At 44.0% G+C, this 13,803-nt stretch overlaps 1 long non-coding RNA gene across 1 annotated transcript; it reads right to left on the reverse strand.

Moving 5' to 3' along the window:
- Positions 1–365: 365 nt before the first annotated feature.
- Positions 366–11,545, reverse strand: LOC128346072 (uncharacterized). The gene is made up of 3 exons (XR_008316767.1): positions 11,307–11,545; positions 4,737–4,822; positions 366–461 (listed from the first exon to the last, which is right to left on the reverse strand). It is a non-coding gene; the product is annotated as an uncharacterized LOC128346072 (long non-coding RNA).
- Between the last annotated feature and the right edge of the window lie 2,258 nt (positions 11,546–13,803).

Genomic DNA, 13,803 nt, shown 5'->3' on the forward strand with positions numbered 1-13,803 from the left:
ATGGCAAATACATGTGTACACACATTTTAAGTGAGTGCACTGCTTAAAGCCTTCCTCCACTTGCCCTGGTTCTGGTGTACAGGGGCTGTCCTTAGCAAAATATACAGGGACTTACATTAGAAAAATCAAGCATTCAGGCCCAATGCAAATGCTAGCTGGGACTTCTTCCTTAAAGAGAAACTAGCCCCTCAAAATCTCCCCTTCTCCTGTGAGTTAGTTTGGGGGGGGGGAGGAGGTTGTTGTTTTGTGTAGAAAAGCTTGTTTACCTCCCCGAATTTGCTTGTGCTCTTCCCAGAGTAATATTTTCTTTAGGATTTTCTCATCCTCTGCCACAGTGCTGTTTAACACTAGTATAAACACACGTATTTAAAACAAAATTCTTTTATTGGTCACCATGAGTGCAAGCACATGAGATGCAGGATACACTGACATCCTGAGGTGCATGTTCCCAAAGGAACGACCTGCAGAAAAGAGGACAATGTTTAATACTGCACGGTAAAAACAAACAAAACATGTAAGGCTAACCGGCTTGCCCAGCTCCTCAACTGGTGTTTGCTCTCCAGGTTTTGTAAGCATGCCACCATCCACGGCTTCCTCCTCCTTCCCACTTTCAGGTGATGAAATAGAGCATAAGGCCCTGCAGTAAGAGGATATTGGGCTGCCTGAAGTTTGTGTTGGGCAATCACATGATGATCAATCTTCACTAGACCTGCAGCACTTTTTCTTGCACTGAAAATCCCGGGGGACTTCATGACAAGAAAAGATGTGAGCCACACTCATCATCAGAAAGGTCTGGTTCTGAATTGTGGCAACAGTAGTCATCACACCAATCATAATGAGGCCTCTTCTTCACCCATTTCTCCCTACACAGCTTTTGTTTCACAGGAGTTTCTGTTTCAGAATCTGATGAACACACGCTTCTGTTTTTTGGGACAGTTGCTTGAGGCTCTCCAGCTTCAGTTTCCACAGTAAGAATGGGGGTGGTGTTACCACAATTCATTGAGGCTATTCCCACAATCAGCCGAAATCGAGCTAAGGGAGCCTAGCCTGATTTCAGCTGATCGTGGGAGCCACTGGGCTCACAGGCGAGCCCGGTTGCCTCCCAGTGGTTAACCGGCCAAACAACCCCTCCCCTTAAACAGGGTTTGTGGAGCAAGCGTTCCGCAAACCCAGTTTTTTAAATCGTGAGTAGCCGCGGTGTGGTTCCGTGCCACAGTTACTCATGATTAGACCCCCGGAGGGGAGGCGAAAAGCCGCCTCCTGGCTCCGGGGGTCTCTCCAGTATGCCCTGCATGCTTGCGCAGGGCATACTGGAGCTTCCAGGGGCCGCGCAGCCCCTGATCCTCCCAGCCCCCACCGGCTCCGTCACAGAGCCGCCAGTTGTGTGGGCGGCCGCTGCGGCCACCCAGAGCAGACTGGCTGGTCGTCTGCGAGGAGAGCGGGCTTAGCTCGCTCTCTTCGCAAACTCCATAGAGGCTCTTCTCTGTGATCATGAGAAGAGCCTCATTATATTGCTTCACTGGGAAGGTTTTTCCTGGATCCTGAACCTGGCCCATGGTAAAAACAGTCATCTGGTCAGTTTTCAGGCCTGCTGGAGGTTAAGATAGGCTCTTTGGTGTCAACCCCTGCTAACGTGGCAAAGAGGCACCTTTTAACGTGGTGGTTCTCTTTATTTAGCAGGGGGAGAGTAACTGGCCCTGACCACCCCAATCACAGTACCTCCAGTGACTGTTCCTGGTGTCTATCTTACATTTCATTTTAGACTGTGAGCCCTTTGGGGACAGGGATCCATCTTATTTATTTGTTATTTCTCTGTGTAAACTGCCCTGAGCCATTTTTGGAGGGGCGGTATAGAAACTGAATTATTACTATTATTATTTTTATTTATTTAGGGCTTTTATTATATACACAGCCCTGGCTTTCCAAGACTTAATGTTAAAGGGTGCCGATAGCAAAGATAGGTCTGCAGTGGAGACAGGGCTGCAGAGTCCTTCCGGTGATGTCTGCAAGCACATGGTCTCTGCAGAACTGTAAAATGGCCTCCTCTAAGCATTCTGCCACAGGGCCTGTACTTAGAGAGGCCACCTGACCCCATTTCAAACAAAGTTACACAAAATAATCACTGCTCCATTATCATACCTGCACTGTCAAGCCTTTTTGGCCTCTACAACCTGTTCCTATTGGTTTAGGGTGGTGGGGAGTGTTTGGAGAGGGGTCACATGTCCATCTTCAGGGCATGCCCAGGCATATTCTGGGGTGGGGTAAAGGGGTGAGGGCAGAACTTCTGGGGTGAGCATAGGCCTGCTTCTGACCATTTCTGGTGATGTAGGCCTGCTTCCGACAGCTGCCAGTGATGTGAGCAAGCATGTGACTTTTGGTGACATCACTCAAAGCACATGGCTTCATTTGTAAGCAAAAGCACATGGTTTTTGACATCTAGTATGCCTCTAAACTACTGACAGCTTTTAAAAGGGCTCTTAAGACACATTTATTCACCCAGGCTTTAAATTCGATTTATAGAATTTATTGTTTTAAATTCTTTTAATGTTTTAACTTTATTTTTAATGTGTTTTTTTATTGTACACTGCCCGGCCCCAGAGACATGAGGTTGGGACGGTATGAAATATGCTAAATAAATAAAAATAATAAGGGAAAGTGTGAGGCTACTTCCATGGCTGCGACTGTATCTCTCGTCTTAGTTGCTAGAATAACATAGACGTTGGAGGAAGTGAGTGCTGGGACTGATCTCTGTTTTCGTCCTATGTCTCCTGGGAGAGAAGCAGCAGCAGCAGCTAAATTGTCTAAATCAGGACTAAGGCATTTTTCTTCCCAAGGCAAAGGGCCATCTGGAGCTCCCCTGCTCTACTGGTGGGTGCTCAGAATTCTATGGCCATGCTACTGAGTCAGTGGATGGGAACAGTTGAACAAGCGGGGAGGAACAAGCACTGCTGCTGTGGTGTGTTTGTGCGGAATTCAGAGGTTAGTTGTAGAAACTGCTCTGTGTGTCCATTTATTTTTTCAGCTTTCACCATGAGACCAATAAACTGCCTTTTAATTACCACTTCAGCTTGACTCTGCTTGACTGCCTGCATACGTATGAAGAAAGCTGCCTTATACTGAGTCAAAGCATTGAATGGTTTAGATCAGTGCTGTCCACAGTCCTGCTAATTTGTATCATCTATCCATTTGTAATCCCACACCTACACAGAATTAGTGTAGAGCATGCACATTTTCCTTCAGCATAGGCACTAGCCCTGGGCCCATAAGAACAGGGCATGTCTTGGCTGAAGAGTATTTCAGTTAGCCTAAGAGCCACTGGGCAACTATTAAGAGCCCTAATGTAACTATTGCTACATGCCGGGAGCTTTCCAGACATGTTAGTGGCCTCCCTGGGCCTTCTTGCTCTTTGGGTTGTGTAGTGGTAGTGGATCCAGGCTTGGAGCAGAGAGATGGATCCAAACCCTGTTCAGCCAAGGAGCCCACTGAGTAGCCCTGGGCAAGTGAACTGTCTCTAGCCTAATCTACCTCTTAAGTTGTGAGGATAAAGTGAAATAACCTCGGGTATGCTGCCCTTCACTCCTTGGAGGAAGGGCAGGAAGCAAATGTAACACAAAATCATTCTCTATTGAATTGCACTTTACATCAATCTCACAAAGGAGTCACTATTATTCTTGTTTTACAGATGTGGGGAGGGAGGAGACTGAAAGAAGAATGACTTTTCCATAGTTAGGCAATAGTTGTTTTGCTGGATTGACGCACCCAAACATGGCAGTTTTACTTAGAATTTCAACCTTTGGGAAGCCATGTTCCTTTGCATAACAGCCAAGCACTTCAAGGGGAAATGTTCCCTGAAGGTTATTCCTCTCCCCCTCTCTTTGAAAGGGGCAGTAATATACTCTCTGACCTTTCAAAGATGAAAATAGTGGCTGCTTCACCACTCCAACCTGTAATGTGATGATTTAAAAACCCTGCAAGCAATTGTGTATTGCTTTGGAAAGGTAGTTTAAGGCTGCAATCCTACGCCCACTTAGTAGGGAGTAAGCCCCACTGACTTCTAAGTAAGGGTTCCTAGGATAGGGATGTGCACGGAACCACAGATGGCCAGTTAAAGGTAACCCCACCACTACCGAACCAGCCATGCCACTGGACTTTCAAACCAGTGCAGCAGTCCACAAATGGGCTGACGACCCAGTTCATGCATATCACTATCCTAGGACTGGGCTTAAGTTCAGTAATTTCCCATTTCCACATTTGACATTCCCTGCATTAAGGTTGTGGGCTACTGTGAATGCTGCCTCAAATTTATATGACAGAGAGACCCCCAGTGGTTGCAAGTTTACTCACATGCTTCTTTGCTTTGAGTTTGGTATAGCTGTTCAACAAAACACTGGTCACAGAGTAAAACATTCAGTAATTTACACGTAAGCTTGCCAATGATCTTAGGATATCAACAAATGGTGGGTAAAAGAGTTCCACTCCTTGAGATACAGCATAACTGGCCAAGTCCCAAGCCACTAACTGACCAGACAAATTCTGTTTAGTTGCTTGCAGAATATGACAACAGATCATTTGTAATGTAATTAATGTTTGTGCATTAATAAGGTCTATATATTGCTTAGTTTACAGATTAATTATATGATTTAGTTTCTCTTTTATTGTTGGTGTTGTTTACTTTGTTGGTCTGCGATCAAAATAACGATCATTCATTCATCCAGTCTGTACACAGCTGACCTCACCTTTCCACCTGACCATCTGGGGACAGTGTTCCAAGTTTCAGAGTCGAATATGAGATCTCAGGATTTTAGCCTTCTTTTTAGGGTTTCTGGGGAAGGAATACAATCTTAGGGTGAGGTGCCAGAATTGGAAGAAGGGCAGGTTATTTTCTACTTGACTTGGGAGCTTTTGCTACTCATTCTGTAACCCAACCCCCTCAGACTCCACTGCTGAGGCACTAGGCATAGTCAAGACTTACCTTGGATCACTTAGACACCACTAGGGTCCATCCTGTACCTGCTCTGCAAGTCTCTAGCTCATTTACTCATGCACCCAATGGATCCAGACTAGACTGTCATGCCCTTTGCATCTGTCTGTCTTTAAAGATTGTTCAGAAGTTTTGATTGGCACAGAACATGACCACCAGAAGACTGGTGGGAGCAGTTTGGCTGCAACATATTGCAACTATTTTATTCCAGCCTATTTATTTATTTATTTATTCATTCAATTTCTATACCGCCCTTCCAAAAATGGCTCAGGGTGGTTTACACAAAGAAATAATAAACAAATAAGATGGATCCCTGTCCCCAAAGGGCTCACAATCTAAAAAGAAACAAAGATAACTATCATTAGTTATCATAACTATCAAGTTCTTGATAGCATTAACTATCAAGAACTTCAGAGCCAAATTTCTAGAGGGAGTCAGAACGATTCTTATAGAGGAAGTTCTGCTGGCCTGATGCTCTGCTGGAAAGGTCCTTTCCCTGGTAGAAAAGAATGTTATTGGACAATATCCAGACTAATTAAGAAGGATTGAGCACCAATGAAATCAATAAGACAACACAAGTCCAATTAATTTCAATAAGATTTATGGCTGCTTCACACATAACAGCAGCAAGGATAAACATAACCATGTACTCCTGGGCTCCTTGGAGGAAGAGCAGGATATAAATGTAAAGAATAAAATAAATAAATAAAATAAGTAAGTAGGAGAAAACCACCAGTTCCTACCTAGCATGTGCTCCTGCTACTGCCACTGTTTCCATGATGTCTGAACCCACCAATGTTGGGTGGAGAATGTCTGTAATTAACCTCAGTCCGAATTTATGAAGTTGACTTCAAATGTCTGGTTCCAAATGTCAGGCTGAGGTGAGTTACCTACATTGTTCACCAAACAGCGGCGACTTCAGACGTCACAGAAGAGGTGGCTTGTTTTATCGTCAAATAAAACAAGCAGAGTTACAGGATCCCTTGTGTTGAAATGCTTTGAACTTATAATGCCATTTACTCAAAATGGGGGTGGGGGGATAGACAAGAATCTCACTTTTTCTTTTCTTTGACAGAGCTCTTGAGCCTTTAAAATTTTTACAGTAGGCAGAAATTTAATAAGTAAAGATGCAGTGATGAAGCTTCTTCTGTTGAGTATCTTAACGACGTTGAGACATTGATCAAACAATGTCAGGAAGCTCTAACAGCTTCCCTTTTCTTATTTCGTAGCAACTGCTTTTACTGTTTTTTCAGGACTTAATCTCCTTTAAATACTGAGTATAACAATGGATCTTCTTTATCTAACGTATCTAACCAACTCTCTCTCTGCCCCTCGGCAATCAGAATCAAAACAGGGCCAGGAAGAAAAAAAAACCTACCCCTAGATTTAGAGGGTTGTTCAGACATGGTTCACACTGGTAAGGAACATAGGAAAACATAGGAAACTGCCATATACTGAGTCAGACCATTGGTCTATCTAGCTCAGTATTGTCTTCACAGACTGGCAGTGGCTTCTCCAAGGTTGCAGGCAGGAATCTCTCTCAGCCATATCTTGGAGATGCTGCCAGGGAGGGAACTTGGAACTTAGATGCTCTTCCCAGAGTGGCTCCATCCCCTGAGGGGAATATCTTGCAGTGCTCACACATCAAGTCTCCCATTCATATGCAACCAGGGCAGACCCTGCTTAGCTATGGGGACAAGTCATGCTTGCGACCACAAGACCAGCTCTCCTCTCCCTCTCCTCTCCTCTTCTGGTAGAAGCAAATGAGTAGGTTTGGTATGATTTTCTAGAACAGACTCATCTAACCCACCATCAACAATTGCAGAATAAATCTGAGAGGCTGACTCTGATGACAATACTTTGACAACCAGTTCTTCCTATTGAGATGACCACTTAATATGAGCAGCACATAGTCCAAATTAGAAAAGGGGCTAAAATCCAAAAATAAATCATCAAAAGGTCTCAATTATAAAGTACCTGGAAAGTGGTTGCTATCAGGATGGCTAAGTATTAGAGATTTCTACAAGAAGGGAATTAGATTCCGTGAGCCTACCATATAATAAATCTGTGAAGGCTTAGGGCCAGCCCAGTGAGAGCAGTCATCTGGACAATCATCACTCAAGGCTCCATTCAGAAGAAACAGATTAAATTTAGCAAAGGTTTGCAGCAAACACAACCCCTGAAAATCTCCTATTACATCTTTTGATTGTCGACAAAGAAGAGGGAAAACTTCATTCATGTCAGGAGGGCAACGTAAAAATTTTGCAAACAGCATCTTTTTGTTGGTACCTAATCTCACATTAACATTTCCAGCCACAATTACATAAGGATAAGAGGTATGAAGATCACTTATATAAGACTCAGCTTTGCTCCAGACATTTTTTATTTGAGAATGTATATGCAAGGGAGGGATATAAACATCAATAGCAGAGAAGCATTATTAAATTTCAGTAATTGCATATTGCTCCAGAGATAAAAGCTGAACAATTTCAATCTGAAGCGTGATGGAACTAAGCAAATGTAAACCTCCACAAACTCTGCCATGCCAGGAACCAGACCTAACAAAATAGACTTAAAGTCATCTAAATGTAAATAATCCGAAAGCCAAGTTTTATGTAAAAATAAAATATCAAATTTAGAAATATAATTCATAAAGTCTTTTGTTCTGGCTTTCCACCCTGCAGTATTCCATGAGATAAATGTCAATGGACATAAAGAAAATGAATGGCATTCAGAATGTTCAAAAAAGGGCGTTGCCCGTAGGACCTCCTGGTTGCCATTACTGATGGAAAAGGCAAACATGTTGCCTTCATAATTCAGAGAGACAAAAAAGATTTGATCATTAGATGGCACCTGTGACCCAACAGTAACATGATTTAGACAAGGAGATGCAAGATCTTGAGCACTAAATTGGAGATGGAGAGCTGCCAAGCCTCTCTTTGCACATAAATGTTCTACAGAGGAAGCAAGCTGCTCCTGCAATGTCTCTAAGGTGCAAACTGAAGGGGAAAAGGAGGTAATAGCATCAAAGTGAGGAACATTGGTGAAAATCATTCTAGAGTCCAAAACAGATGGAACAGATTCCTTAGAGACAAAGGGCCTTAACCACTAATTGCATGATGGATTTGCAGAGAGTCAGGTTCATCCAACTCAGTGAGGAGGGAGAAAAGAGACAGTCCTGATCTAATAGCAGTACATTCTTCAAGACCTTCACGTCTCTTCGCTTATCTCCATTAAAGTTACTGTATGGAGTTCTACAAATCTCCATCCTGTCTCCAATGCTCTTTAACATCTATATGAAACTGCTGGGAGAGATCATCAGGAGATTTGGCACAGGGTGTTATCAATATTTAATTAATTAATTAATTTCACATATTTCTGTACCGTCCAAAACTTGTGTCTCTGGGCGGTCGTGTCTCTGGGCAGCATCAATATTCTGATTAAACCCAAATCTATTTCTCCCTATCAACTTCATCAGGAAATGGTATAACTTCCCTAAATGCCTGCCTGGAGATGGTAATGGGCTGGATGAAAGGTAACAAACTGAAGTTGAATCCAGATAAAACGGAGGTACTGATTGTGGGAGATCAAGACCCAAGAGATGGTTTAGATCTGCCTGTTCTCAATGGGGTTACAATCTCCCTGAAAGATCAGATACGTAGATTGGAAGTGCGTCTGGATCCAAAATGCTCTCTGGTTTCTCAGGTTGAGGCAGTGGCCAGGAGTGCTTTTTATCAGCTTCAGCTGATACATAATCTATAGTACATCCATTTCTGGAGGTAAATGACTTTAAAACAGTAGTACATATGCTGGTGACCTCCAGGCTTGACTACTGTAAATGCACTCTATTGTGGGGCTGCCTTTGTACATAGTTCGGAAACTACAACTGGTACAGAATGCGGCAACGAGGTTGGTCTCTGGGACAACACAAAGATACCACGTAACACCAATTCTGAAAGAATTGCACTAGCTGCTGAAATGTTTCCAAGAGAAATACGAAGTGCTAGTCATTACCTATAACACCCTGAACGACTTAGGTTTAGGATATTTAAGAGACCATCTTCTTTGTCATGAATCCTGCCACCTATTATCATCTGTGAAGATCCGGTTATGGTTGCCACCAGCTCACCCGTAGGAGACTCGAGGCAGGGCCTTCTCTGTGGCTGCCCCAGGGCTTTGAAATGCACTCCCTGTCAAAATAAGAGCTCGTCTCTGATTTCTTTTTAAAAGACCCTTAAGTCACACCTGTTTTCTCAGGGTTTCATTTACAATTAATTTTAAACAATTAAATTGGTTTTATCCTGTTAAATTACTTTGTTACACTTTGTGAATTATTTTTAATTATTTTTATTCTGTGTAATTATTTTATTCTTGTATTCTGTGTTAATTGTTTGTTTTTTAATATTATAATTTGGATTGTGTACACTGCCTAGAGATGTATCTATCAGGCAATATATAAATATGATAAATAAATAAATGAATGAATGAATTGTACATCAGTATCCACCCACTGAGCATTCTTCTTTGTGCACAAAGTTGACAATGAGTCTGCAACATTACACAGGGAAGCAAAGCAGCTTTACAGCTCATTTACTTTGCCAGAGATAGCCTCCATTAAATCACTCTGTGAAGAGGCAATGGAGATATTGAGTTCTAAGTCTCCATCACTTTTAGCAGCAGCTGCCACCTTATTTACACAGGGCAGAGGAATTCACTGCTGTCCAGGCTTCGGTGGAGAGAGTTTTTTTAGCAGACTCCCTTAAGGGACTTGAGCGCTGATGAGATGATGCTGTTTTAGTCTTAACAGATAACAAAGGTTGAATAAAGGGATGGAAAAAACTCTCTGTGGAAAATTTGTCAGAACAACAAAAAAATCTTGTACATGAAGCAACATTGCAGGAATCAAAGGCTGTTGAAACAAGAGCAAAAGCCTAATGCCAAAACATTTACTTGGCAGTTTGTCAAATGCCAAAGATCAACATGAGCAGTAGGGATGTGCGAACCAGTTCGGGGGTTTGGGGGTTCAACAGTTCAGGGTCAAACTGAACCCCCCCGGTTGAGTCTGGACCCTGACTGAACCAACCCCCCCCCCGAAGTTCGGGGGGTTTGCAATCTTTAAATTCTTTTAAAAAAAATTTTTTAAATTTTTTTTAACCATTTACTCCCCTTGGGGGAGTTCTTGGAGGCGGGGTGGGTGGGGGCATCCATGGAGGTTCCCCCTCCTCCCACTGGCCTTCTAAATCACCCCCTTGCCCGGTTCGGATGCTCTTCAGCCAGTTTTCGGCCTTCACCCGGCAGCCATGTTGGGGGCTGGGTGCCTGCGCACATGGCCTCTTCATGGCCCGGGACCCCCCCCCCCTCCGGCCGCCTCCAGGAACTCCCCTGAGGGGAGAAAAAGGTTAAAAAAAATTAAAAGCATGTTTTTAAGAACTTAAAGATTGCAACTCCCCTGAACCGAACTGGGGGGGGCGGGTTCAAGGGGATGCTGGACCGAACTGGCCTGGTTTGGTTCGAGGCCGGCCCTAATGAGCAGTTCTGAAATGTAAAAGCTGATTGTAAGGAACCCGGTCCCAGCCAGCTAACCCATGAGGGAGGCTTTTGCTGAGCCGCCCCTCACTCTGAGCTATGCCACTGACTGGGGTTCTAACCCTTAATTTTTAAGGCAAGAAGAAAGAAGTTAAAGAAAGGGAAACTCTGGTAGTTTAAACTGCCACCACCAACTCACTCTTAAAATGCTTTTCTTAACAGGAATTGGAGTGAGTAAAAAAATATCTGTTCCAAAACCTTACATCCCCTGGCTAACAGGCAAAAGATAGAAAAACAACTGCTTCCCCAAGTGTATGCCTGCATGCGCGTGGTGAGGGCTAGCAAATTCTGGCTGAGCTTTTTCGAAGATGTTTTTGGACTAGAGGCTTCCCCCCTCCTTCTACTGAAGGGTAATCAGTAACTCTATGAGGGTTTGTAAAAACAGAGAAAAACCTTTTATTACGATGCTACAAACTAGTTGGGGTTAGATTTCAGCTCTTTGGCTGCACTTAAAAACGCTTCGCTTGGTTAAAAGAATATTCTAACCGCCCAGATCTTTTGTAGGCGGCATGTAAGTAATCTTCGTCACATCATTAATCTTAGTTACTAGGTTACAAGGAACAGATATCTAACAAATGCAAACAACACAGAGAAAATAAAACATGTTCTAACACAGTCTTACTAGAAATACTTTCTCCTGCACTAACTTTCAAAAGGCACAAGCCTGGCTTCCTCCCCTGGAATCTCCCCAAAGCCCTAGCGAGATCCAATCCCGTCTCTCAAAAATCTGCACACACACCTAGAGAGAGAGAGAGAGCACAGTCATCCTTCATATTCCTCTCTCCCTGGGGACTCTTACTTCCTCCTCCTTCTTCCCAGTAGCCCCAGGACCCCTCATGTCCCATCCACCTGGTTGACTGGTGGTCAAGCCCTAGGGTTGCCAGCCTGTCAGTCAAGGACAGGGTTTCACTTCCTGTTAACCCTATTAGAGCTGGAAGGCTGCTCACTACACTGACTCAAGGAAAAAACATATTATGAAGCTCTTCTCATGATCCGTGAGAAGAGTTTCTGTCGGGTCTGTGGGGAGGGCGGGCTTAGCCTGCTCTCCCCGCAGACAATCCTGCCCAGAGCCTTTGGCAGTTGGATTGGCTGCCCACACGATTGCCGGCTCTGTCACGGAGCCAGAAGGTGTGGCAGGGATTGGGGGCCGGGCGGCTGGCCCCTGGAAGTTCCAGGATGCCCCGCGCAAGTGACCCCCAAGGGACCCCCGAGCCTCATGTGTTGCCGCGTGCCATGGAGACACACAAGCAACAAAATGAGGTTAACGGAGAACTCGCTCTGTTAACGTCATTTAACCTCATTTTAGCCCGCGAGCCCAGTGGTTCCCACGATCAACGGAAAGCGGGCTACTTAGCCTGCTTTCCATTGATCATGGGAATAGCCTCTATGTCTGTTATTCCAATGGCTAGAATTCATACGATTCAACACAATCGTGGGCATAACCTGTTTAGGTTGCAGAACTCTTTTCGAAGAGCTGTTAATCAGAACCTTGGGGACTTTTGTGTTAGAGTTCTGTGTAGAAATATCTGGGAAATTCAACAGTTATTCAACAGAAAATTCCTAGTCCCAGAGTTAGCTCAAATTACATCTCATGTCCTGGGTTTATCAGCAGCAGCCCCCTCCAGCATGGATTTAACTTCATCTAGCTTCCTAGAGATGGAAGATAATCTTTGAACAATGCAAATTACTGTTTCTGCCATATGCAAAATGTAATTTATGATGGAATCAGGTACATGGTTTGTAAGGGTAGCAGAGACCTCAATTTCTTTATACTTTCCCAGTCAAATGTTTGGCTTCCTGGACACATTTGTAGCCTATTTTCGGCATTCTATGTGTGTCACCGTGTGTCCCCCCACTATCAACTTTTCAATGCCTGGACCAATATGAACCAAATTGGGTACCGTTGTAGCAACACATAGGGACACCTCAATGGTATCATTTGTGATGATGTCATCCACTCCGATCAAAGATGGTGGATGCGTAAGCATTTTAGATGCAAATAGGCTAACCTGTGGACTGTAACTGATTTGAATCTAATTTGGTACATTTGTAATAAGTGACACATAGGGACACTTCTATGATGAAGTTTGTAATGATGTCATCTACCCCAATTCAAGATGGTGGATGTGTGAATGTTTCAGGGGCAAGAGGACTAACTTGTGAACCACCTAACCAATTTGAACCAAATTTGCTACAACTGTAGAGACACAGGGACTGTTCAAGGGCATAGGTTTTTTTGGTGTTTTTTTTACATTTATATCCTGTTCTTCCTCCGAGGAGCTCAAGAGACATGGTTATTTTTATCCTCACAACAACCCTGCGAAGTAGGTTAGGCTGAGAGATACACAACTGGCCCAGAGTCACACAATGAATGTCATGGTTCAATGGCCGACTTCCGGTACAACGCTGACCGGGGCTGCAGGGAGGTACGCTGTACCAGTGGTTTGGGGGGAAGTGCCCCGCACCAGCAGTTTTGGGGAGAGTGCCAATAGGGGGGAGCAGTGGAGCAGGTAAGGGCACGACCCCCCCCGGGAGTGCATGAACCAGTTTGTGCACATCACTAGTAAAGTCCTGCCCTCCTTTTTCTTAAAGTTCTCTGTTCCCTTTCTCTAAAAGTGCTCGAACCGAAGTTCAGGCATATCTCTCCTTTGCAGGGAGGAGAGCTGGTCTTATGGTTGCAAGCATGAATTGTGCCCTTTGCTAAGTAAGGTCTGCTCTGCTTAGCATTTGAATGGGGAACTACATGTGTAAGCGAAGCACTGTGAAATATTGCCCTTAGGAGATGAGGCCATTATAGGAAGAGCACCTGCATGCTTGCATGCAGAAGGTTCCAAGTTCCTTCGCTGGCATCTCCAGGATAGGGCTGAGAGAGACTCCTGCCTCCAGCCTTGGAGAAGCCTCTGCCCATTTGTGTAGGCAATACTGAACTAGATGGACCTATGTTCTGACTCAGTATAAGGCAACTTCTTATGTTCTTAGGTCTGTTTTGCCTGTTGGAGAGAGATATTTTAAAAATAGTGTTAGTGTACATGGACATGCACTAAGAGGATTCAGAACCCACTACCGAACTCTAAGTATCTGGACAGATGCACCTTGGCTAATGTACATGCATATGACATGTACATGAACACAAACTCTAGTGCACTGCTGTTTCCCTTCCAGCACCACCATGTATACTGTGAATAATGTGGCCCATCTGCAATAAAGTCAGATCCATAATGAGATTAAACACTCTT

The sequence above is a fragment of the Hemicordylus capensis genome, chromosome 2 (genome assembly GCF_027244095.1).
Source record: "Hemicordylus capensis ecotype Gifberg chromosome 2, rHemCap1.1.pri, whole genome shotgun sequence".
Taxonomy (NCBI): domain Eukaryota; kingdom Metazoa; phylum Chordata; class Lepidosauria; order Squamata; family Cordylidae; genus Hemicordylus; species Hemicordylus capensis.